General features: G+C 41.3%; 1 long non-coding RNA gene across 3 annotated transcripts in view; it reads right to left on the bottom strand.

Annotated features, from left to right (window-relative positions):
* Nucleotides 1-22,304, bottom strand: part of LOC310879992 — an 81,852-nt gene that overhangs the window by 51,281 nt on the left and 8,267 nt on the right. For 2 of the 3 annotated variants that reach the window (XR_014571313.1, XR_014571314.1), the window contains exon 2: nt 20,870-21,118. This is a non-coding gene — a long non-coding RNA (uncharacterized lncRNA). Of the gene's footprint in view, nt 1-5,123; nt 5,230-20,869; nt 21,119-22,304 lie in introns of those variants that run through there. The other variant, XR_014571315.1, reaches the window with a different exon arrangement.

The following is a 22,304-nucleotide window of genomic DNA, read 5'->3' as shown; positions in this document are numbered from 1 at the left end:
ACCCGAGTGTTTGGGTGAAACTGCTAAAAATACCCAGCCAGGGCAGATTACACCTTCCTCCTTCTGTTGGGTGTTTCATGGGCTAAGAGTCCAACTGGTAGCAGAGCTGGGAGCCTAGCTTAGCCTGTGACCCTTATTTATTAGCTCCAAATCATTCTGCCAAATAACTTTTTCTGCACTTTCTCTACAAAAAGCTAGGCTGGTAGATCGACCTAACTTGGTGCACGAGGTAGGTGATAGGAATACTGCCAGTCCTTCTCCTTTTTTGGAGGCTCCAAGAAATAGACTCAACTTTCCAAAAGAAAAGAAAGAGAACTCAAGTTCTAACTTATTTTATTATTAACCTATTTCCCCTTCAATGAAATTGTAAAAGTTGCAGTTTGAGACTTAAGCGATAACATATGGTGCAATAAACATTATTATCAGTTTGATGAGTTATTGCAAATAACCACCCAGATTACTGAACCATTTCCAATGGAGTTGAACAAGCTGGAACTGATTGCAGATTCATTGTAATTTCACACGTGGGAACATTTATCACAGTGAAGTTTTGATTGATTTTTGCCCGTTAATACACCATAAGTGCCAATGTTATCTTTCTAGGCTTGGAATATCTAGTTGAAAAGGTAACGATTCCCTTAAAATTTTGATTTTCCCATTTGACTGATAAGGCAAGTTCATAGTTTGTAAATAGTATGAGACAAAACCATAGATACAGTGAACTACTATTCACCCTTCACAGAAATTGAGAGTGAACCACTTCAAATACTCTGCATTGGATTCTTATACACCTCTTACGCCTCTGCTTCTTCAGTTCCACACACAGACTAGGAAAACATAAAAGGAAAAATGAAATCACAGCAATAAATTATTACCAGAGACATTTAAGAACTTTCACTCTAGAACTGCAACTACATCTGTTCAAACAAATCCCCATGGCCCGATTTTTCATTTGGTACAACTCGTGTTGTGATTGAGTAGAGAACTCATCAACACGCTCGTTTCACAGACTTCAAGTCTTTAACTGAACAGTATTCATGCTAGGATGTCCTACAAGTTACACAAAACTGAAATTAATTAAAAAATAACTGTCTTTGTCCTTGCCAACTCTGGCATGAACTTCCACTGCAAACAAAAAAAAATGAGGGGGGGCTGCAAAAGGTGCACATTCATGGGAAGGAAGGGAGGAAAAGAGTCTTTCCATTTCTGGCACTTCGAGATTTTTTTCCAAAATAAAGGAGGTGAGGATACCTATTCATGAAATCAGCTGTAACCTTTCCACTGATTTTCGAAGTTCGTGCCAAGATAGACGAGACAATCCATCACCTGGGAGTCAGTTGTTCCTCCACTGAATTGATATTACTCTGAAAGGCAGCAGCAGGGACAGCCGGGTTCCTTTTGCTTTAAGCAGGAGACTACTCATTCACCCCATACCCAAAAATATCACTAAATGACATGCTGCTTCTGCAACTTGCCACATCAACTGGAAATTGTTGCTATTTTATCGAGGAGGGGAAAATATAACCAATAAAATAAATCCAGCCTGATTATTTTGAAAGGGACAAAGACAGCAGAGGTGACAGAGGTGTAATTGTTAGTCAACCTCACAGCACTTAGCAGTAGAGCTATTTAAACATCTGATTCCACTGATAAGAAAAATAATAAACAAAGTTATTATGAAACTGTTCTATCTGTCATCCAAAAGTCCAGTGAATCATTTATGACCGTATACCTGGGTCTTCTCTCTCTCCTATTTTTTTTTTCCATCAGAAACCGAAGCTAGTTACTTTTGGGGGAAAAATGTGGCTTTTATTTCCTAAATCAACCTGAAAGGAATAAAATATTGAAATGAGCAGAAATACAAAATAAATGTTTGTTGTTCTGTAATTCTCCAAAATGTCAAAGAAAAACATAAAAACGTATGCTCTGTAAGCTTGCAGCTGAACTTGGCATGACAGTCTATCTATTATTTAAAAGATGTTGAAGCTCAATTCATGAATTATTAAATTCTTGTTACATTTAGTTTCGAAGGAAAAAAATTATTTCATTCACTAAAGGAAATTCAACTTGTTCTACAGTACTTTCCTAAAAAACATGGAATTTAAACTTCTGAAGTTATTCTAAACAGGAGGGGGAAAAAAAAAAAAAGGAAAGGAAAGAAATTGCTACTCCCAACTCCATAACTAACGTAACTGCCTCATTAAAAGGATGTGCTGTATATCCAGTAACCTTCAACAATTCTTCAGCATTCCCACATCCATTACACAAGTGTTCTGCATGTGAAAAAACTTGCCATACACTAACTTGCAGGGTTAGCAATAGCTCCTCCACGTGACACTCGTGAACCTCCAATTCATCCAAGCTGCATAAGTCAAGCCTCCTCAGGACCCTTCAACTTGCTTCATTTCTGTATTTCTCCTGACCAGCCTCAAAAGGCTGCCCACACTACATCAAAGCACGGGTAGGTCCAACCACCACCACCACCAAGTTCTCTGCCATGGAGCTGACAAATTCTGGGACCCAGCAGTGCCCAGAAGGTACGCGGGGCTGAAGAGCTGCTTGCCACAGAGCCTCCTGGCTGTCAGCCTGAAAAATCGCTGCGAGTCTTTTGAATTTAAAAGAATATGTCACCCTTAAGGAGCAGGTGAGGGGGGGCCTCTTCATCATTACCGGGACAATTTCAGAAACCTCTTGTTGGCTGCTTCAATCAATGCAAGCCGCTGGTGGTGGCCACTCCTGCCACCAGCAGTCACCAAGCCGCGGGCGTTGGTCACAGCCGTAGCGAGAGCATCCTGCAGTGCTTCAGGACAGCTCCGTGTCCATCAACCCCCGCCTACAGCAAACTCACCATTACTTCGTTCTGCCAACAGCCTCTGTGCCTTAGAATTCTGAAACTTCGTTTGTAGCCTTGCTAATATAATATTGGTTGTGCTCTAGAATGAGTATTTAATAACTACAGGGATTCAAAATGAACAGCTAACTGTGCAGATTTAATGAGAGAGACAAAACAAATTCAATGACACCGCTTATAATGCCTAATAAAGTTATTTTACTGTACTCTGGAGGTTAGCTGTTCAATTGGCTCCTAAAATCCATGCCAATATTCTTAAAAGGCTCTAACACCAAACGGGCACAGGTGCGGTGTCACACTCCCTGTGACAAGGATTTCAAAGACAGCTACTCAAGCATATGATCCCACCGACAGAAGACATAATAAAAAAATATAATATTATGAAGATGCCACAACCGTCAGCCCCCATTACAATGACTAGTTGATTAGCTTGTGCAGATAAATATCCCAACACCCACTGAGGTATTTTTCCTAGGAAAACAATCAACTCTGAGTTAGTTTGCTACACTTTTCCAAAAAAAAAAAAAAAAAAAGGTTTAAATTTCCAGCATCTCAAGAACAACCCAAAAGAAATGTTGCCATTCAACAACAAACTCTTCTCTAAAAAGGCTTAAATGCAAGTCTTGTAATATATTCCTTCCTTCAGCCACAAGTTAATTTTCATCAAAGCTTATTTTGACACGGTGTCATCATAAATGTAAAATACGACTCAAGTGTTAGAATTATTTTCCTGAAGTGTTTTATCCACTTTAACAGTGTTGGTCTCCTGACATTTCTTTTGCACTCGAGTCCTAAATATTACTCATTTCCAGATTCAGGCACGAGGATGTTATGCAGCAGCCTCCTCCATCCCCCGGGTGCACTGTTGGCCTGGGCTCAGAGAGCTTTGCCTTTCCCTCCCATCTGCTCACCTGTGAACCACACTCCTCAACAAAAACATTCACCCAGTACTCCTGGTCCTGCACAATGGCTGAGAGCAGGATGAGAAGACTCATTCCTGAGGGGTCAAGGATCTTGTAAACATGAGAGCAGCAGAGAGAAGTGACCTACCTGCTTCTCATTCAAGACGTGAGGTTTGTGATCTGTGTATGTCCCGTTAACATTAACCCACTTAACAGAGACTGCTCTTGCTCCTGAAGTCTCCTGGCGTTTTTAATGCAATTGAAGGATAAGCAACAGGCCCCGTCTCCCAGATTATATCATCAGCTGTCAAGGAAAGGGCTTCCTTTTCAACTGCTATTCGTTTTATTGTGATACATGGTATTGGTTTCAAAGAACAGTGATTTAGTCTGCTCTGTAAATAGAGTTATTGACTGGAATGTATTTTACCCTGCATTGCCATTTGCCTTTAACAGCACTTTTAATACCCTTGCTGCAGTCAAGCCCTGTAAGACGATGAGACGTTTTTGCTCTGTGGTCTTTACAAAGATTCTTGGTACAGCCCAATCCTTCAGCTCAGAAGCACATTGAAAAAGAAATAAAGATGCCTGTTGAATATCGAATACAGCTATTTCTCTTTAGGTATTCTACTTTTCAGGCCCAAATCCACAAATACAGGATGCACCTGCAGCGGGGGGGGAATAACCTGTCTCCAGGCTGGGGCAGGATGGTGCTGCACGAGGGGGCAGCTGAGCACCAAGCAGAGGGCAGCCCTCGGGCGACGTGCTGCTACACGGCCAGCTGCATCCTCCTGCAATGCCAGCAGCGTCCTTCCAGCTACCAACTCTGTGGCAGCAAGCAAAACCCCGTGTCTTTTATAGTGGTGGTGCTTGTGCAAACTCTGAAGCGAGAGTAGTCATATCGTAGCCTTATTAAGCTGGGCAGGGGATAGGGACCTAAATTGCTTGCAAAGATCTCCATGCTTTCTGGTGTGGCTTAGGAAATATTCTTTTCCTTTAACCGAGGCATGGTGTAGGTTCCTGAGGCAGAGTTCCATAAACCAAGTTTTGCTGCATCCTGACTCCTCTCTTGAAACTACACAGAAGTATTTTTGATAGCTCTGAAGAATACTGAAACAAGAATAACTTCTCAGTGGAAACAGTAATGGTGTAAGCAGCGAGCATTCCTGTTATGGGGATTTTAAATTACTGAGCCAGTTAACTAGCTGCTACAGTGTGAAAGCCAACATTTTTAGAGAAACTGAATGTGTGTGGTCTGGGAGAACGCAGGAGGGGGCGGGTGTCTGGAGCTGAGCTCTCAGAACAAGCAGAAGATGTTTATTTGAAAAGAATATTGTGTTGCAAAGTTGCTACAAAACTTCCCTCCCAAATGCTGCTTATTAAAGAAATCCAACTTTTCTTCTAACTTGGCAAGGTCTAGCGGAGAGAGGAGCAGCAATAACATCCTCTCCATGTTGTTAAAGATGCAAAGTCAAGCACCTGAAAGTTAGAAATGCTAGAACTGAGATTGACTGTGCAACCTTAATTTGCCCCCTTGTGCCTGTGCATAATTATATGGTCTCTAATTAAATGAACATGAGCTTCAATTAAAAGATCCTGCCTCGTTCAGCAGCACTGGATGGATGAGGAGTGAAGAGCGTGTTTGTAGGACAACCTGATCTTTCAGGATTTCCCACTTGTGTAACATGACAGCAGGAATGTGAGGGAAGCAAAAAGTTGATCTTATTCTTCATGGAAATCAACAGAACTGTCCTGCTTTTAAAATCCAACTGAGGTATTTCAACTTGAAACGAAATAAAACATCGTAAAGCAGATAATGTGGGAGTTACACTTTTGACTTTTTTTTTTCCACGTTGGTTTTCCAATTGCAGCACTAGCTCGTCTCCAGCATCAGCTTTGGTCAGGCTCTGAAATTTACTGCAAATCAGAACCCTTTAATTCCTAAGAATGGATATACCTTTTCCCGCCATTCATAAAGTGAAATGAAATAGTACTGTTCAGTTTTTAACTCTAAGTCTAAAAGGAGCAAAGGGAGGAATGCTTTGTACTTGGAATGAACAGAAACAGCCACTAAGCAGACACGGCTGGCACACGAACCTTGGCTGGAGGCTCCTTCCACGCCCTCCTGGCCCAACTCCCCCACGTTCACTTTGCTCTCCCGTTCATCTCACGCTCTGGAAAGTGGGCAATGCACAGCCTCAAGCCAACAGAAAATGAAACCCATCCTGGGATAAACCTGATGAAACTGAGAAGCTCTGCCCTTACCTTCCTTCAGCTCCAAAACGGGCTGCAGCTTCAGAGTAATTCCTCCCTCCCCCCGCAGCTCTTACAAGAGCCACAAATCCCTGGTTACTTTTGATTTACAATAGAGGCAAGGTCATCCGTATAAAGAAAAAAACAAGGTCTATATTTTCAGATACTGAGATACAATTTATCATAGAGATCAATGACACTTTTATTCTCTATAGAGATGAACTACCCATTTTGCAGTAAAATTATCAAAGGGTTTTTCTCCTTTCTGTTGCAGGAGCTGCATCATTTGAAAACCAACTTGTAACAGAACATTTGAGCATTAGCATCCAGTTCTTCCTGCTGCCTCTCTAACACATAGCTCACTTTTCTTATATTAGTGACCAGAAGAAAAGGGAATGGTGAAATCAGTGAGACAAGACCTGTTTGGGTGGCAGAAGGTAATACTGATGGTACCCTCCGAGTCAAGAGGTATTGTTGAGCCCTTTCAATTAAAATAATTGCCCCTTCCCAGCTCTCAGTCCGTGCACCAAAGCAGTCACCTCTGGAGACACACGCCAGTCTGCACCAGAAGCTGTCGTGACAGATTACCCAGGAAGTTGCCCATCATTGCCTTTTTCCTAACGGGATATGAAAAAAATAAAGTCCTATTTGAAGTTCTCTGTTGGAGCCCAAACGTGCCTCGCACCTCGTGCTCAGCAGCACTTCTGAGCACCCAGAATCCAGTTCAGGCATTTTCGTATACAAAGACTGGCTGCTTGTCCCCTGCTTTTGAGTTTATTTAGGAACTGTCCAGTTGTCTAGTTTTGGTGGAATAACAGAAATGCTCTGTAGATATGTTCTGTAAGATATATGTAACCGTATGCCCATCAGAGACAGTCTTATTACAGTGGTAAGTAGGGCTCAGCCTTTGCTGCAAGCTCAACCAGTTTAATTCTCTACCATCTCATGAAGATAAAGAGCCACCACCCACAAGCACCAGCTACAAACACTGTTGTCAAGACCACTGACATGGTTATAACAGTATGAGAAGAAAATTTCTTTGTCACCTTTTCAAACTGCATGAACTAAGCTAGGAGGGAGGTGATAAACAGGTAAGCGTTTGGTGGCACACATCGTACCTGTGCCAGAGAGCTGTGTCAGCACAAACTCTACAGCAGAAACAGCCTAAATCTTTTGAAAAGTAATAACGTGCATGCCCACAGCTTGAGCTACAGTCTTTGTCTTCTCTGCCCACTGTATCCTATAGCAAGATAAGTTTATTAAAAGGATTTCTTTTTTAAAGTTACTCCTTCAAAGCACAAGAAATTCCTGGGTTTATTGATGGTTACTCAGGATTAAAACCTTATTCAAATGAATTTCCCTTAAGCTATACACTCTCCCTAAGGTACTATCATTATTTTCAGATGTTTTTGGGGATTTTTTTCGAGTGTTTCAGTTCCTTTGGTATAAATTTACAATGCATGTTCAGTATTTTCAACCTTACAGTATTCAAATACCTCCACTTCCAAAATGATTATTTTCTGTTTACTGATCTTAGGGCTGAAGAAAGCAAAGTAATTTTTTGCCCCTACATGTGTACAGTTCTCTCCTGGTTCTGCAGACATTTCTACTCCAACTGCCATGGACAAAACCACGTTTGGAGACACCGGTACAGACAGAGCAGCACTTGTTCATTGGGATTTCCTTCCTTTGACGATTTCCAGATAATAAAAGTTGAGAGATTAAAGGGAACCTTTTTATTCTCTGTATAGTTCTGCCAATTAACCACAATTACATCCAAAAGAAAAAAAAGATCACTAGACTTTTTAGCAGCTTTTATGGCCTTGCCTCAAGCTATTTGCTCACTCCAGTTCTCAAAACACCATCTCCAGACAGCAAGAAAACAAGCAGCAGGCACACCGTAAGCGGCACACTTTTCCTTCAGGTACTCATCCACATGTCAAGCAGACCTTTTAGGAGAAAAATAACTTCCTTCTTCATATTTTTTCAGTGGCATTACATTTCATTTGTGTTTGCCCAGACTTGTATGTCAGCGGCTAATATAGTGGAGGTACTTTTGCATGGCATTTTAAGGAGAACAGATACTACAGAACAATGAACAATAATCAGGATGTCTTAAATATCTTGAACCTTCCTGAATAAGTCACTTTGTAGTACAACATGACTGAAAATCCCTATAACACAATGAAAGGCAATATATAGATAGATAGATATTAAAAATAAGCTTCCCTATTAAAAGGGGTGTGGGGTCCTGATTCAGCTCTTTGTGCTCTGTGTTCATCTGCAGCCACATGAAGAGAGCAAAACGAGTGCAAAGTACCATCGGGACCACCTGCTTGTTCTATTTTGCAATCACTTTACAATCAGCCTACAAGGTATTAAAGGACTGCAAAAGTGCATGGCAATGGAGAAGCAAGGAAATCGAGACACCGTGAAATCATACATTTGATCCAGCTGTGTCCTAGGCCCCATCATTTTCAATCCATAACGCAAGTTTGTAGGAGTGAACCACTCAGCTTTCAGAAGTGAAAACCATCATTGGATTTTCTCTGCCTTCATAGATCATCAGGGACATTTTAGGACAGGTGCTGTTTTTGGTTGAAGTATTGCCCAGAGTGGAAGCACCAATCTCCCCGAACAATCTGCATCCCTGTGAAAGAAACACTGGACCTGCTCCCCTGCCATCAGGAAAATACTTGCGGTTTTTTATTTCATGACTTTGGCCAAGCCAATACCCAAAGCATCAGCTATTGAGCCTTCCAAAATCAGAGTGAGATCTGACTTCTGTAGAAGTTTTGTGGAATTATTCCAGATTTTGCAAGACAAAATTGCCTTAGAAATGAAGAAACCCTGGCTTCTGCAAATTGGGAGCGGACTAATGGAATCAAATCACTTAAAAATTTTAAGGACAAAGGGCCAACACGAAACAGATTTTAAAACTGAATATTCAAAACATTATTTGATTTTTTTTCATTATTATGTTATCTTTTCTCCTGTACTGAGAACTAAATTGCATGATGGAAATGGGAAAAAGGAGTAAAATAAATAAGTAAATGGAACTCACCCTGTGCATAACCTATCCCAAACTACCCCCAGCTGTGCATTCACAAGCTCTGCAGGACTGAGTGCTTCCCTGACCTATAACACAGGGCTATACCACAGCCTCGCTGCTCCAGCAGCTCCTGTCCCCGTGACAGGATGTGGCCAGCAGAGAGATGTCTCCTGTGGGCTGGGTAACACACCAACACCCCCAGAGGCAGCACCACTTGCAGCATAGTCCCAGTCTCCTCTCTTGGGATTTGCCAGTTTGTCTTTCCCTCCTCCAGGCCAGGCACCCATAAAACCAGCAGGCAGCAGATTACACTCAGCAGTTGGATCCTGCAGCAGTAAGCAACAGCTCTGCAGTGATTTAATGGCAAATGGAAAAGCAAGGTCTCTTCACTAAGTGTCAGCTTCATCTTCTGCCTACCTAACAGGCTGTTAACAAATTCACTTCACAACAAATGATTACAGGAGAGACGTTATTGCACAGGCTAGCAGAAAAATATATACATTTTTTTCAAACAAATAAGCCAGGTCTCCTTTTGTCTGACTTCACCAAGTCTCCAATTCTTTACATATTTCATAAGTGGTCATCCACAAGAGGGTCAGCCTGTGAGATTCAAGACCTGCTTGTCAAACACATGCCAGAGTAAAGCCATGTTTCAGTATTCAGAAGCCAGCATTAGATTTATCAGAGGTAGCAGCAGATGGGGGATCACCATAGGAAGTATACTTTCTAAGTCACAAAACATATGTGCTGATGTAATGTAGCATGGTTGCATGATTTTTATGACTTACAAAAGAAAAAAAATGTACATAGGATACTGATTTATGTTCATGTGTCACGCTTGTTACATATTCTATTTAAAAGTCATTGCAAAAATGTGTACATTAAAGTAAACTAGATGAAACAGAAAGCAGTATCTTGTCCACATACCTTTAATGTTTGCTTTTAGATACAACCAAAACCAAAGCTGAAAGAAAAAGCATGAAAATGGAGTTTAAAAAGCTGTTGGAAGAAGAAAAAAAAAAAAGACCCACAAACAAACTATGAGATAAACCTGTGAAGAAATGAGTATGAGCTGTTTGCAGTTTCAGAATACACAGCACAAGCAGGCAGATGGCATTTCACAACTCCTTTATAATTCAACGTCTACAGCTAAGCCATATGTATTCCCAAAACTCCTAACAGCGATATAGAATTGCTCACATTACTACGGACTTACGTTTCCAGGTGCTAGATGTTAAAAGCAGAAGGTAGTTAAGGCTACTCGTTTGTTACACCCCAAACTGCACAGTCTGGAGGTCCCAGCCCCCGATGATCGCTTACAGCTACACCCAGGTATAACATCCCTAAAAGAGGGGAGAGCAGACAGTTGCCTGCTGGCACGGTGAGGTTAAAACACCAGAAACAACCCAGCCCTAACAGCGATGTACTCAGCTGACTGTGGACATCCACCAGACCAGAACACCCTGTGCACAAGCCACCCTCCCAGCTGCTCCTTTGCTGGAAGGAGCTAAAAGGTTTGTCGGTGTGAAGATGCTTGCACGGACCCCATGTTATACCACCCGATGGAGCTCCCACCAGCCTTGTGTGAGCTGGGGACCCAGACCAGAACTTGGCTCAGCCTCTGTTCAGCTCCAGCTTAGAGCAGCGACAAGCTCTGATCGATGACTCATAGACCATACATTTAAAAATAAAATTTAAAAAAAAAAGAGGAAAAAATGAGGAAAGGGCATCTTTCCCCACTGCCTGGTGCAAACAGGAGCAGTAAACCTCTTCACAGAAGAGATTAGAAGTGGCAATAAACAGGAGGCAAAATTCATCGAACCTTGTTTTACAAAGTTAGCCCTAGAGAGAGGGAAACACCTGCTGTGGGAAAACCGAAAAGAGAATATTTTTCTAAGGTAGCACATGGTATAGGGTCGTGGAGCCCATTATCACTGCTAAATAATCACCTGGGCGTGAGCTCTGCAACGCAGTAGCATTTAAGACAACCGGAGCAGTGGGGATGGAGCATACCGAACTAATGAAAGCAGGAGGCAGCCCTGCTTTTTTTGTTCCTGCTGCCAATCCTAACAGAAGCAGAAAGAAAAATAAGCATAGGTACCCACGCCCAGAAACACTCTATGCAGTACTGTGGGAACAAGGAAGAGTCAGGTCCTGGAGCAGTGCGAGGTGAGCGACGGGTCTGGAAGAGAGGTACCGAAATGGAACCCAGACCCCGCTTCACCTGAGCCAGCACCGCAGCTCGCTGCTTGCTGGAAGTGAGGAACGTGAGCTGCCCCCTCCAACACACGCTCTGCCAGCAGTTGTCTTCCTGACAGATACACGAACAAATCCTGCTCAGGCTGACAGCCCACAGCAGCAAATACACTAAATTGGCCTCCCCCTTTGGCTTTCCACTGGAAAACACACCCGTACAGTAGAACCCAGCATTGCCACTTACTTCACTCACTTTCTAGCGGCACAATCAGATTCCAGCTCTGTTTGATCCGTGGTTCACTTTATAGGCATCTAGTGTTTTAATAGGCTCTTTTTGGCTCCTTCTCACTTTGGAAGCAGTTACCCCATCCTCGTACTTTGTGATACACGTACAGTGGTTTTGTGCCTTTGTTCTCTTTTACATCTTTAAATCCTCACATTGTGTTATGCCAACACACCGTAAAGTAAGGAATCAAAGCCATCATTCAATGCAGGGAATTTTTTCATTTGTCTTTCTGTTCCTCATCTTTCATTAATGATGCACAAAGTCTTATCTTCTGCTTTCTTAATCCTTTACCCTTCTCTACCCTTCCTACTTTGTGATGTACATGGACTTTTGTGTTACAAACTCTTCAAAGACATCATTACTCTTTACATTTTTATGCACTGAAATATCTTTGTAATCTATGATCAAAGACTTGCTATATCTGGCTGCATTCATTTTCTTTATTTACTCTTCCTATGTCAGCCATTTTTATTTATATTAATTTTTGCTACAATGTTGTGCTTCCTGAGCCATCAAATCAGGAAGGCCAGGCAATCCCAAGTCACATTAGCCAACGTGCCTTAATTAGAGGCATTAAACAATACCAACAAGACAGACATGAACGTAATAGATGAGGTGGTCACATCGTTTTGAAACAGCAAAGCTCCTACCATGTTAATTCTTATTCCCTTAGGGTGACTAGCTAGTGGCCCCAGGTCACCACCCACATCCCTTTGAGCTTTCCCCAGAGCCCATTCAGCTGAATCGGCCTAATCCCTACCAAACTATGGACGCAACTCCTATGGTATATGCACTCAAAATTACAGATGTGGATGCTTACACCACAACAAATAAAGATATTTATGCATGTAGCATGTTCCCAGAGCAGTACCATGTGAATTATTGCATCTACTGTGGTACGATGTTGTAAAAACACATTTCTAATCGCGGAATTTTCTCCATCAGTATTTGCATTTTTGGTGCTTATTTGTCTGAATGAAGGCTGAGCACAAACTGACACTTGGTCTAATCAAGTACACGAACGGTCAACCATTACTCCACAACTAGACTATGAGGTCCAAGGAGTGCAGATTGTTTGCTTTTTTTTTTCCAAGCCAGTAAGATATTGAACTCCCTTTGTAGCTTTAATTCATACACATTCTTTTTGACTTTTTTTATATTTGTTTTCCTGTCATCCATTTCTGACCTATTCCTTTTCTTTTTTTCCTTCGTTTTAAATTTCCTTAGCCTTTCATTTCACAAAACTGAAATTTCCACTTACCCCATGATTGCCTCCACATTCATGCATTAACCTTGGATGCTGAACAAACTTGATCTTAAAAGCTTTCCGAACCCAACATTTCATTTGAAAATGTGCATCTATGCTCTGCAACATTTTTCAGCTCTTAAATGTTGTATTATGTAGCCATTTGATTTCAGGGTGGAGGTTACTGTGCTACTTACGTGCCTTCTACATCAATATGCCTGGTTTAAACAGATTTTGTTTGGTTTTGTGTTTGATTTTTTTTCTTAATGGGTATTTTTTTTGTTAGGTTTGGAGTCTTTTTGCGGGTAGGCTGCTTGGGCAGTGGATGACTGAAATGCAGTTCTACAGGTAACCAGCACTGTAACTAATGCACCAAAATAAATTGTTTTATAAGTAAGGTGGAAGTGTTGCACAAATGTTATTAAGCTGCAATTTACAACTATTTTTTAAAAGCCCATATAAGAAAGCACACATTTATTTAACATCAGGACTGCATTATCGAATCTCAGGAACATCAAAATAAAATATGCCTGAAAAATCAGCAGGCACGTCGATGAAAATATGCATCTGTATGCTTTCAGCCTAAAAATATGAACTACAGAACTCAACAACCATACCCAAACTACTGTGAAACAGGTCTTTTGAAGATTTTCTATCACTAACTGGCAGGTTCAACAGCTGCTAATTTTAGCAGCATTTGTTCTACATTGTTTGTGATTCTGTTGTTTTTAATGTGATTCCATGCGTTTGGCTATAAAGCAACAGAGAATATTAGCTATACACTGCCTTGCTCTATCCAGGCATTTAGTAGCACACAAAGCTTGATTTTATGTCGTATTTGACCCCTCCATAGTCTGGCTTCCCCACAGAACCTAATCCAGGTTTAGGATTATTTTAAACTACTCTACCCAAGTCTTTCTTAATTTTGTTTCACAGCAAGGTTGTCACCAGCCTAGCAAGGCAGTCACTTTTGTTTGCAAAAGCACACTCCTACCAGCAAGAGGAAATGCTGCTCTGAAAATCTCTGTAGACTACAAATACTTTACAGGGCACCTGAACGTGTCCCTCACATGCCAGAGCAGAGCTATTTCGTCCCTGAAGACCAGCAAAAACTGACTTAGTAGGTATTTATACCCTGACATAGCAGGAGCCATTAAAAAACTGACAACTGCTACACCAAATAGAAAATGCAGCAAAACGCCTTGGTAAATTTAATTACTGCAAGTAATAAATGTGCAGATTTTATTGGTATTCCCCATCTGCAACTCTGCAAACTCTCTGTGAACAGCAATACTTTAAGCCTGGCATCATGTCTTGGAAGTGCCAACCCCACTGCAGAGGGTCAGGAGCTGGCTAGAGATGCCACAGAGATGCTACCCCTGGAAAGGAGGAAACGGTGATCAATCGTGGGCTGCTGCAGGGAGACAGCACCTTCTGTCAACACCAGGCCCCGGATCAATATCCCTGGATATAACCCTCATGCTCATTCAGCTCTTTAGGAACAAAGAAGAAGGACATATATATGGGGTAAAGTTTTTCTTGCCTAATGTAATGCTACGGATGACCACAAGATCAGCCGCTTGAGTAAGGCAAACACATTAACAATCTGTATAAATAGTAATTCTAGCTTTAAAGTAGTATCATAGCAAAAAATAAATTTATCTCCTTTAATGCATTAAAAAGCAACAGTAATCAACTCTTGCAGAAGGGATGGAAAGGTATCCTGTCAAACTGGAGCACTGACAGGACCAACACTGTTTTAAAGCAGAGTGCAGCACTGAAAACATCAGTCTTTGGAGTTAACATCTCACAAGTCAAATTCTGCCCCGGGACAGCAAGCGAAGTGCAGTGGGAGCACTCTATATGCTTTTTATGGAAAAAAAAAAAAAATCAGCTCCAAAGAACGGAATTCAACCAGTTGTCACTGATGCTGGGCCAAAAAAGCTTTCTGGCTGCAGCATTCTTCTCTGCCAGGTCAGAGGTGAGCACGATACCTTTATTATTGCTCATAGCTCATTTTCCTTGAATCATGTATGAATACAATCCAAGAAGCTAATTAAAGACATAAAACTTCTCGGGGATTGGATTAAGGGTTGTCACTTTGTTCTTTACTGTAGAGGGATAATTTTTTTTACAGCTTGAAGTGAAGTTACATATTTTCACAAGACAATGCAGAATGAAAAAGGGAAACAAAGAAATACATGCTTTACCAAAAGCCAATAAAAGGGAGAGAGATTAGCTCTCAATCACACGGAAATGGGTCAAAGTAGTAAATCTAACTTTGCAGATCTATAAAGGAAAGATCCGTCTTTGTCTCTGCGGTTTAAGTAGAAGTTTGACAAGAAAGTTAATAACGTGAAAAAGGAAGGAGGATTTATAAAAATCTTTTTGCAAAAGTAAATAATTGAAACAAGCCGCAGACCTCAGGAATTATTGTAGCTCTGCTTCAGCATGGAAAAAAACGTTCCTGAATTTCGTATGGTATGCAGAATGTCACTAAACGCCAGATACTTCAGAAAGCCAACTTGCATGAAGATGCAGCAACTTCAGAAGCTCTATAATGTTACAAATATTTGTCAGAATTTTCCTTCAGCCCTTCCACACCTCTGCACGCATTCAAAGCAGGGGTAATATGGTGCAGCGTGTTTTGTAAGCACAAGACTTTGAGCCCAACACCTCTATATGAATTTTCTCTCCCTTGACTGCCTTGTAGCATCTGAACCACACCATACACTTCTCTAACATATTTAATTAAACCTCGCTCTCCCTTCTTTACACAAGACCAATGATGGGAGGGAATTTGCTGAGAAAGATCAAGCCGTGCTCGGAAGTGACAACCTTTCCTAGGAGAAGCCCCAGGCACACATCCCGAAGAACAAAGTCTCCGAGAAAATAACCGTGGCTTAGGTAATAAAGCAAATTTCATTCGGCTGTACTCAGGTGGTCATTTCCTTCTGCAGCTGCAGTGCGGAAAGGTTTATTTCGGGCCCTGTCACAGAAGCAATTTCCATAAAAATCTTTCAAAAATGTCTTCTCTCACCTTAAACCCAGGCTGCTCAGCATTCAGAAACTCAAATGCAAGACAAAAAAAAATAAAAATAAAAAAATCTCACGCACTCGAGAGTTAAACCGACTGTTCATGGAAGGAATTAGACTCCGTGGACAGCCTGGTGGAAGCTTTGACGTTGGGAAAGCAACTGGTTTCCTAGCACCAGCTGGACTTTTTTTAGCCAGCAAATTTGCAGCTAATTCAGTAGTTCAAGACATCAGCAAGAGCTTCATGTTTCTTGCTTTCCCTCCGGCACATCACAATTTTTTCCACTTTTGTGCTAAAGGTCCCAGGTTTGTCACCGTGCCCACACCAGGTTTATGGCATGGCTTACCGGGTGAGAGTCAGAGGTTTTCTGGAATCTTCTGGACTGGTTTTAAGGGATTAAATTGTCTACTTCGGTCCCAAATTTTTACCAACATTTTATCATTGCCAGTTACTTCTCTGCATATCCCTACTTTTCTAGAAGAATGAAGAATATCTGCATTCCTCAGCCGCAAGTGACTGGTAAATCGTCCCGGCTTCTGCTGTTGCAGCTTTATTTTCCCACCTTGATTAACTGAGCCTTATTTTCTCAAAGCTGCTTAGTGAGATACCTGATTCCCCAGAATCCTAAATTGTTGCTCAGAAATGAGCGCAGATTATTTGGCCTGTCTACTTATCAGCTTTTGAATGCTAATCTGAAGTGATGACTACCTCACGTTTTTATGTTTTGTCTTAGCCAAGATTGTAATTTCAAATATTATCTGATTATATTCCTCCCCTGACGAGTTCAAAAGAAACAAAAGGCAGTAACCAAGACGCAAGCTTTAATTGCAGGAGGAAGAAAAGGCTCTGCACAAGTTTCATGTGGCAAAATCAGCAATAAATGTCATTTGTCACGAAATAGGTTGTCATGTCAAAGAGTATGTGCAAATGAGGACTGAGCATCTTCCAGAGCAAGAAAGCACTTGCACACTGTCTGCGAGATCCTGAACTCGTTATAAAGAATTGCAATACACACAGAAAATAGCAGTCATTATTGGAACGCCGGGTATTCACAAGACAAACAGTGAAAAGAGGTTGGGAAAGGTAAAGGAGGTAGGGAAATGTCAGTTAATAAAGGTCAAAGACTGAAGCCGCTTGGGTCCAAATCACTGGGAAAAAATAGTAAGATTGGATATTCTTAAAGCCTGCTTTAGAAACCCAATATCATTTTTAAACGTACATTCATTCCCAAATTAATGTTCAGTATTCGGTTTAATTTTATCCGTGACTTTTGTCACTATGGAATACCAATCTCCCAGTTACAGGAAAAAACGTTTTGCTAACAGTACTTGTTTACTTTAAGCTTGATAGCAAACATATTTCAAACACCGCTGCTGAACCAAAAATTGGTGGTGGATGTTATTTTAGATGTCTGAGAAAGATACTCTGGATCAAGAGAGATACAAACCAACTGGAGAGAGTAACAGGAGCGCAATGAGGCTAATCAGAGATTCACAAAGCATGACATGAAGGAAGATTAAAAACATTTAGAGCTGTGTACCCTAAAGAGAAGGCAGCTCACGGGGAGAACCTCAAAGTCTTCATATACATAGAGGGGAATATAACCTTTTTTTCATACCTGTGACAGATAAGACAAGTTACTCAGTTTTTCTGACTCATTACAAAAGGAAAGATTTAGGGAAAACATTAAGAAAATCTTTCTAATGGCAGGGATGAGGAAGCAGAATAAATTAGCTGAGTCTTTAACGTTGGAGATCTTTCAGAACGCATTGAAAAAATATCTGACAGGATTAATATAGTTGATCCTGCCATGGGGCTGATGGATGAGTTACATGACTTCTCCAACTCCCTTCCAGATTTTTCTACCATAATTCTCTCATGCAGTTGCTCACAAGCATAGGAACCTGAGTTGATAACCAGAAATGCTGTTTCCAAGATCATTATTATTTTAGGAACTCACAACCAATACAAGATAAATCTCATTTTCAGGTACCACAGAGCTGCTGGTTTCCCTGCTGTAGTTATCACCATCTTTAAGTAGCTGGGAACATACACAGAATTTGGGGTAATTTCCATTATTTGGTTTGCAAGCCAGTTCTGCAGGGTGGTTGATTAATTCCACTAGAAACGTGCTAAGGGGCATTTCAGCAAAGATGTTTCTGTTAAAATTACCCTTGAAATGAGAGATCTTTAAATATTTCAAGCTATCCACCTCAAAGCCTTTATTTTTGCAGAGGCAATAAAGGTCAAACATAGCTTGATACATAAATTGGGACATCTCTGGGAAAAAAACAAAAGGTTTAGACAACATTTTGGAGGAGATCTTGCATTTGAATTCTCCAAGTCATTTTCTGGGAAGGCTCCTAAATCATTCATGCTTAGTATCTGGTTGAGTTAATTCTCACCTTTAATGCAGCCAGAAGGCTCCCATGAACCAGATTACTGATAAATAGAATCGCCAGCATTTCTAAAATCTAGTTCATGGCAGTAAGAAGATTTAACATCTTTTCAATAAAGATTATCTCCACTTATGGGAGTCATTTGTTCTAGAGGAGTATTTTAAAAAATGCTGGCAATGACTTTAAAGAATCTATACTAATGATTCTTGTCCAGTATACTCTGAACACCTGTGCTTCTGCACATCTGCAATCTGAACCCTGTTAATAAATCTTTCAGGCACTAGGAAGAGAGGGCTTTTATAGTTACTTAAATCAATGGCCATTTTGACTTAAATATATTCTATTTGGGGCTTCGTCAAGAGGATTTTGAGTTTTGATTGTTAAGTGTGGCTAAAACTGACTTATGTTATGATAGCCCATGAGGGCGCTTCACGTTCAGCCAAATCAAAGCATCCTCTTGCTCCAGAGGTGTCTATTACCCCACGTGAGATCTCTCTATCTTGTGCAGCAGATAGTTGCCTCTCCACTACCTCTACCCCCAAGCAAAAATATAACGGAGCTGAATCGTCTGCAAGCTTTCAAAGCTCATGACTGAAGAGCAGAAGATGAAAAGCTGTCTGCATCATGCCCCACACTGTCTGCTAGAGGTTAGGACTAGGTTCTGTCTCTGAGCCTGTGAACTGAGCTCCATTCACTCAGCATCACTCAGGTTTTCTGTAAACCTATTTATGACACGATCTGTTTTGTTCGCACATGTAGTTCATCTAGATCCCATATAAATGAAATTAAAGCTTCAGCTTTAATCAAAGTAATCCTTTTTCGTGTTGCAAGTTGCGTATTTTGATCTCATTGGAGCCCAAGCCTTAAAATTTAGGGCCACTTCACCATGAGCAGTACCTGATTCTGCTCACCTGTTTACAGATAACTCCTGAAGCATCAAAAACACATTTGATTTTTTTTCCATCTTGGTCACTACTCCCTGAATCATGTGAAAAGCTGTGAGAGCATGGAAGACATGCTGTGCCCTGGGGCTTTCTGGGCATGCCTGGGGACAGAGTGCTGGAAGGAGACACACGCAAAGCACCAGGTTGGGCAGTCCAGGAGCAGCAGTGAGAGACTGCAGCACGGCAGAGCCTTTCCATCACCTTGGCAAAGGACTCTTCTAGAGGCAAGGAAAACCCGTGAGCTTGAAAGTGTACTTCCAGAGGAAAACAAGCCCCACTGGAAAAGCTTTACACTTCCCTGACAGAGTAAGGAGCAGAAAGTGTATTCTTCAAACAGACAGACAAAAAGAAAAAAACAAACCCTACAAACAACAAACAAGAGAAAACTGACTCATTTTAGGATGCTCACTTTAGGATGCTCTACGCGTGTCATTTACTCTCCCCATGTCAACTGCCCATGTTGGTGAGGAAAAACTGCCACAAATGAATTTAAAATGATCTGGCATTTCACAACTATTTGAGATTTGCAATAAAGGTAAGTGTTGCAAAACAAGGTGCCAGTAGCTTTTACAAGAATCAGCTGAAGCGGCAATGGCAAAAGTTCACGTTAAAAATTCAGTTCTTGCATCATTATGAGAAACTGGACAGTGAAAAGTATTGACTAGCATTGTACAGCAGAGGTAGATAAAATCTTCTCCCAAAACCTAGTTTTACAGCTTATTTTATCCTGCATTGCTCAACAGAAGGGAATGGTCACGTAAGCTGCTTTCCTGAGCAGTTTGTTGACTAACAGCTGTTTACAGAGGAGGTAATGCTGGGTAGCAGCTTTACCACTTCAATACACTGCTACAGGTTTCGTCTTAGTTACAAATCCCTTTCAGAAAGGGAATGAAAGAGGTTATTACCTCCACTAGTTCACTTACCTTGCTAAGATACTGCACTTTGTGTTTTCCATCCTCTCTTTCCAAGGAGAAAAACATCATGAAACACAATAACCATCCAAGTACTTAAAAGTATGTGTGAATTTGCATTATGGTTAACTTTTGCTTTAGTTAGGATTTTCAGAGCAACACAGCACTGTACTATACACCTCGTGGACTGAAATTATGCTTTTGAGGCTATTTTAGCTATCATTTAAATATGCATTGATTTTTTTATTTATTTTAAAGAGATGCATTATTAATTAACAGCAGAACAAAGAAGCTTCCCTGGAATTAATCCAGTCTGTCACTGAAAAGCACATGCAGGACGCCATCCTGAACAAAACCTCTTAGTAACCCAAGGGCAAGACTCCACGCAGCAAGCTCAATGGCCAGCCTTTCAAGAAAAGTCTGTTAGGACAAAATCTCTTCTGTCTGCAGTTTACATTAGACGCAACAGAGTAATTCAGTGAATGGACTAGGTATGGGTGACACTCAGCCTAGTCCCTACAAGTTAAAAGCAGCACGAGGACTGCTTGTGGGATTGCCCAAGCAAGTTCTATCCTTGCCTCTTCTCACATCCAAACCACTGACTTCTTTTGAGAGATTCATGGCCCACAGTGACACAAGAAAAACTAGCAAATACCACCCAACATCACCATTCTTGTTCAACAGCAGAATAATGTTACTACTCCAAATATCAAATCCATGGTCCAATTTGAGATGTTGAAAAAAGAAGAGTGTCTGTGAATTTAATAACTTCATTATAAATTTGCTCTCACTTACCTTGTAAGTCCCACTCTGATGTTGCTGGCCAAGTGCCTATGTGCGCCGCAGAACTGGAAACCAGGAGCACTCAGCTCAGTAGAGAAAGGACGTGTTTAAAGATGCTTTCTTATCCATAGAGCCAAAGACTGTCCCCAGCACAAATGAAAACAATCTGCATGCCATTCTGGCTTGTGCTTGCTGACAACACCAGTACAACAGGTCAGGGATGCAGAGAAAAGGTTTTTTCAGAGAAAACCCAGCATGGACCTGTAAACGAACGACAGAAAGGACAGTTAGCATAGTAGCCAATGAAGAAGTACTTCACCCTTCTTTAGAATATTACATTGGTTTTTATACTTAAGTGTAAAACAATATTCACTTATTTTTTTGCACGAGCATAAATGAGAACGCACGTTTCAGTTAATGGAGCACGAGCCATAGATTGCTCGATAGAGCACAAAGCAGAAGCCTATTAGAAAATTGTGCCTTTTCTGTTTGCACAAGACAGCTGGCAGGCCAGATTCAGCTAAGAAGTTGTGAGAGGGCAACCCAAACACGCACCTACAGCCCCACCTCGGAGCACCTCAGCACAGCTGTTGCTCACGACGCAGAAACAACTGGTTATTAACACCACTTATTTTGACAGATGCCTTTGGTGTGCGACCTCACACTCATGCACAGATCAGGCAGGCACTGCTAAGCAGCCGCTGCGCACCAGCTGTGTAGGTGCACAGTCTTCAGCTATTATAAACACCAGGGAACACGACTTGGCCCCACTGGCAATGAACGAGCATCAACTCGCTTGGATTACAAGTCACTCCAAAGACCAAGTGAGCCTGCCCACAGCCTCAGGTGCCTAAACGTGGCTGATACTCACCAGCCTCTCTCTTAAAACACATCAATATTCCGAAGAATTAGGGAGTTTACCACCCAATTTACCCACCACATCAGATGCCTGTGACAAAGAGCAGGCTGCACTCCAGATAAACATTTCCATGTGCAAACCTCTAACTTATGTTTCCAGCTGACTGGCCCACACAGAACCCAGACTCTCAGATGTGCTTTACAAATGCATTTGGATGCCACATCATTTTCTGACAGGTGTTGGAAGTAATTCAGGAAAGTTGCATTAATGCAACTTTAAAGGCAGAGGACCCCAGGCTAAATAGAAAAAAAAAAATCCAGAGGGAAGTACATACAAATTGACAGGGCTCTTATGTCAGGCTGGTCATTTTGCCTTTTCTCCTCTTCCTTTCTACTTTTCCCTTCCCGAGGGGCTCAGGCATTAGGCTGAGCGCAGAACTGTCAGTTCAGATTTTCAGCCTTAGGAGATGGATTTCCCCTATGACTTGAGTCATGCTCGTACTAACCTTTTGCAATTGTATATGTGTAGTTAATCATATGCAGCCACACTGAACCTGATTGTTAACAGGCTGAGTAAATATAACTACAC

Source organism: Anser anser (genome assembly GCF_964211835.1).
Source record: "Anser anser genome assembly, chromosome: 12".
Lineage (NCBI taxonomy): Eukaryota > Metazoa > Chordata > Aves > Anseriformes > Anatidae > Anser > Anser anser.
The sequence above is the reverse complement of the archived record's forward strand: the minus strand, read 5'-3'. Positions and strand labels throughout refer to the sequence as shown.